We start from the raw sequence: 4874 nt of genomic DNA on the forward strand, positions 1-4874 counted from the left end.
ACCTGTCATTTCTCCTTGGGATTGATACAGTATGGCACCAGTCATAGCACCAGCCCTGGTGAGTATGGGGCTCCAGGGGGCAGTGTTGTGGAAATGAGAGGGGGATAGTTCACAGGTATGACTATATGTGTATAGGGCAATGGCACCTGAATACTGGTAATCCTTCTCCTCCATGTCCCAAGAATCTGCTCATAGATATCAATGTTTCTATGGCTGGATTGGAGCTGGCCTGCACAGCCTCTTCTCCCCACAAACCCGGGAGAGCCAACTCCTCCTGTGTACTCCAGACAGGAGCACATCTGCAGCATGGAACCAGCATGGGCAGTTGGGCAGTTGCACACAACAATGGAAAGTTGCTAGGTGTACTTGCCAAGCTGGGCAGCCAGGAAAAGGAATTTCAAAAATTCATAGGGCTTTAATGGGGATGCGTGTCTTCCTGTCCATGTGGCTCTTTGGTAGTGGAGTTCACAATCATGACCAGAGCAGTTACTGTGGGGCACTGGGGGACATCTCCTGGAAGCCAGTAACAGTCAATGTAATTAACACAGTGTCTACACTGACACTGAGTCAACCTAACTACATCAACCTTGACTCTATGCTGCTTGAGTAGGTAGTGTTATTAAGTCAGCTTAGCTAGATAGTTAAGAGCAGGGGCGACATTGGGGGGAGGGCTTGTGGAGCTTAAGCCACCCCAAAATTTTCCTTTCCTGCCCCCTGTAGCCGCCCCTTAGCAGCCGCTGCTCTCCAGCTGCCCAACTCTGAAGGCAGAGTGGAGGGAGAAGTGGCTGCTGGCCAGGCGCCAAGCTCCAGCAGCAACAGAGAAGTAAGCCTGGATGGGAGGTTAGGGTGCCTGAGAGCAGCCACTGGCATGTGTCCCTGCCTGCTGGGGTATTCTACCCATGGCAAGTGAAGGGTCCTCGGCTCTCCACAGTGGCCTGGACTGATCCATTCTGGCCTGGGCTCCCGGGCCCTGCCCCCACCGTCACTGCTCCCTTACGGCTCTGCTGGCCCAGAGCCCGGTCTCCTAAATTTTGCTAATAGTTCTAATGATCTTCATAATGGTTACTTAAAATTTTTCATGCTGAATTTGTCAAAGTATCATGAATTTAATATCCATGATATTTTGACAAATTTATTAGGAAGAAGTATTACATAGAGTAAGTAGTTGATTGATATAATGGATAAGAATGGCCATACTGGATCAGACTAATGGTCCATCTAGCCCAGCATTCTCTCTTCTGACAGTGGCTAGTGCCAGGTGCTTCAGAGAGAATGAGCAAAATGGGGCAATCATTGCGTGATCTGGCAGTCAGAAGTTTAGGGACGCCCAGAGCATGGGGTTGCGTCCCTGGCCATCTTGGCTAATAGCCATTGATAGGCATAATGTGTATTTCAGAAGAATATATGCACAGTTATGATATAAACATTTAGAATATATTTTGTTTAGCGTTATTAACTGCTGTTTTTAACAGAAAATTAAAAACTATATTTCACCTTTTTTATAAGTTCACCTTCGAAGTAAACTGAAAATGTGTTTTATAGATTATCTGACAAAATTTCTAGATTTACATAGGTGTGTTCTGTATATCAGTGAGAAACAACCAAATAAAACAAAAAACAAGAAAATACGCTCTTAGCAATTCTGTGAAAAAATCTAATTGTGAAATGTTTTGGAAGTTCTTGTACCTTTGAGGATCATTTACATACCAATTTAAAATTCTCTACCTTGTATAGAAAACCTCTAACTCCTAAGTGCAACACCATCTCTGGTGAAATTCCAGTGAATTTAAAGCGAGAGATTTAAATAGACTCAAAGAATCATAGAATTTGATGTTGCATTTTTATATTTTTAGTATTAGTTTTTAAAACATTTAATAATGAATTTCGCATAGAATTAGATTTCGATTAGAAGACATATCCTCACATATCCATCGCTCCTACATGCACGTCATGTTTAGTCAGAGATATGATTTTGCATACTAAATAATGATAGAGTGTTTAGGTTTTGGTACTGAAAATGCCTATTTTATTTTATTTTATTTTATTTTATTTGTTATTTTTAAAAATAAGTGTACACAACAGAGAATGAGTTTCAGTTTATTAATTCTGCATGCTGCAGTTACTCGGCAAAGACTCAGCGTGTCGCCGTTGGCCGACCAGAAGAGGCGGCTGCCGATCCATTGGAGCCTCCTGCGGTGCTACGAAAATAACAGAAACAGCAGCAGGATATTCCTGCCCTGTCGCTGATACAATACGTCATTTTTCAGGATTATTGCAGACAATTGGGTGGCAATTGTGATTTTTTATGTTTGTCATTTCCACGGATTCTTTGAGCCGAACGAGAAATTCACATATCGGAACTGTTCAGAATAAACCGAACTGGACATTCAGTAAAGATGGGAGAGGAAACCAGACACAGAGAGCCGGACCCGGCAGTCAGACGGCAAATACTATTCTTTCCCTTCTTATTCTCTTTCTTCGGCCGGGCGGTCTCGGAGCAGATTCGTTATTCGATTCCTGAAGAAATGGCCAAAGGTTCCCTTGTGGGGCACCTCGTCAAGGATTTGGGACTGAATGTGAGAGAACTGCCTCAGCGAAAGCTTAGTGTTGTCTCTGGTTTTGAAAAGCACTACTTTGCTACTAACACAGAAAATGGAAACCTGATGGTAAATGAAAGGATAGATCGAGAGGGAATATGTGGGGAAGCATCTCTTTGTGTCCTCAGTTTTCAGTCGGTTGTGCAAAACCCTTTCAATGTTTTTCACATGAATGTCGAGATCCAGGACATTAATGACAATGCACCGCGGTTCAATACTGAATACATTGATTTAGAAATTATTGAATCCACACTGCCGGGTACGCGATTTCCACTAGGAACGGGAAGAGATCCAGATGTCGGCACCAATTCACTACAAAATTACCAGCTCAGCCTCAATCAGTATTTTACCCTGGCGGTGAAAGAAAGCCCGGATGGCAGTAAGCAGGCAGAAATGCTACTGGAGAAACCTTTGGACCGGGAAAAGCAGAGATACCATCACTTAATCCTGACGGCTCTGGATGGCGGAGATCCAGTCAGAACTGGTACAGCTCAAGTTAGAGTTAATGTCACTGACGCCAATGACAATCCCCCAGTCTTCACTGAAGAGATCTACAAAGTCAGCCTAAGGGAAAACCTTCCAAAGGGCTCCTTAGTGCTTCAGGTGAGAGCTTCTGATACCGACCAGGGTTTAAATGCAAAAATAATGTACTCTTTCAGCAATGCCCCTGACAATGCTCGCAAACTATTCAGTCTGGATCCCCGAACGGGTGAAATTACAGTGACGGGTCCTTTGGATTTCGAAGAGGCGAAATTTTATCAGGCGGACGTGGAAGCAAAGAATGGGGGCGGTCTGACAGCTCATTCTAAGGTGCGAGTACAGATCCTCGACGAGAACGATAACGCCCCTGTGATTGACTTCACAATAATCTCCAATCTGGTTCCCGAAGACTCTCCCCCCGGGACTGTCCTGGCTCTCATTAATGTCCATGACCCAGATTCCGGAAAAAACGGAGAGGTTACCTGTGGTGTGCAAGGTAATTTACCTGTAAAATTAACACTTTCTTCTAGTAATTCTTATAAACTCGTAACCGAAAATATTCTTGACAGAGAGACAATCTCTGACTATTCTATCACAATCACAGCCACAGACAACGGCTCTCCCTCTCTCACTACTCAGAAAACCATCCTGTTGCAGATCTCGGATATCAACAACAAAGTCCCTGTCTTTGAGAAACCTTCCTACACCGCCTATGTGCCAGAGAACAATCCCTCAGGGGCCTCTATTTTCAGTGTAAAAGCCTCAGACCAGGATCTGGACCGGAACGCCCGAGTCACTTACTCCATCCTGAGCGGCAACCTCGAAGAGGTGCCTCTCTCCTCCTACATCTCCATTAACTCCCAGACCGGAGTGATCTATGCGCAGCACTCCTTGGACTACGAGCAATTCCGGGAGTTTGAGATGCAAGTGAAGGCCCAAGACGGCGGGTCCCCGCCTCTCAGCAGCAATGTCACCGTCAGGGTGTTTATTGCGGATCAGAATGATAACGCCCCTCGCATCCTGTACCCTTCGCTCGGAGCCGATGGCTCCGCCTTGTTCGAGATGGTGCCTCGCTCGGCCGAGGCAGGTTATCTGGTGATTAAGGTGGTGGCGGTGGATGCTGACTCAGGACACAATGCCTGGCTCTCCTACCACGTGCTCCAGGCCACGGACCCATCGCTCCTCAGCATTGGGCTGCAGAGCGGGGAGATCTGGACAGCCCGCGTCTTTGCGGACAGAGATGCTGTGAAGCACAGGCTGGTCACCCTGGTGAAGGACAATGGGCAGCCGCCTCTGTCCGCCACAGTGACTCTCAACCTGGTGTTTGCCGAGAACTTCCAAGAGGCTTTTCCGGAAATGAGCGACCAATCGGGTGACTCGGCACCTCAGTCTGATTTACAGTTCTACTTGGTGCTGGCTTTAGCCCTGATCTCATTTTTTTTCCTTTTAACAATTTTAGCAGTTCTTATAATGAAATTTCGAAGATCAATGAACCACACCGTTCTCCAGTGTTTCACTCCTAGTTTGTATTCCAAATCCAATGCCAGATTCCCACCAAACCATGGCGACGGGACTTTACCATATTCTTATAACCGATGTTTACCTGTAAACTCCGGAAATAGCGATCTTAAATTTCTAAAACCAAACGACCAGGCTATAATAGCAGAGAGTATCCTTTCGAGTGACAACTCTGGAATGCTATTTCTGAGCAATAAGTGCGGCGAACCCAAATCTGAGATCAGTGTTCCTGATGAGGTGAGTTTTGCATTAGATGCCTGTTTGTTATTTGGAGTATGA

The 4874-nt window shown here is 45.6% G+C and overlaps 1 pseudogene across 1 annotated transcript; it reads left to right on the forward strand.

Annotated features, from left to right (window-relative positions):
• The first annotated feature begins 2396 nt into the window (after positions 1-2396).
• LOC311525669 (protocadherin gamma-B1 pseudogene) lies at positions 2397-4874 on the forward strand (annotated as a pseudogene). The gene has a single exon. The product of its transcript is annotated as a protocadherin gamma-B1 pseudogene (transcript).

The sequence above is a fragment of the Lepidochelys olivacea genome, assembly GCF_965140295.1.
Source record: "Lepidochelys olivacea isolate rLepOli2 genome assembly, chromosome: 8".
NCBI classification, from domain to species: Eukaryota; Metazoa; Chordata; order Testudines; family Cheloniidae; genus Lepidochelys; species Lepidochelys olivacea.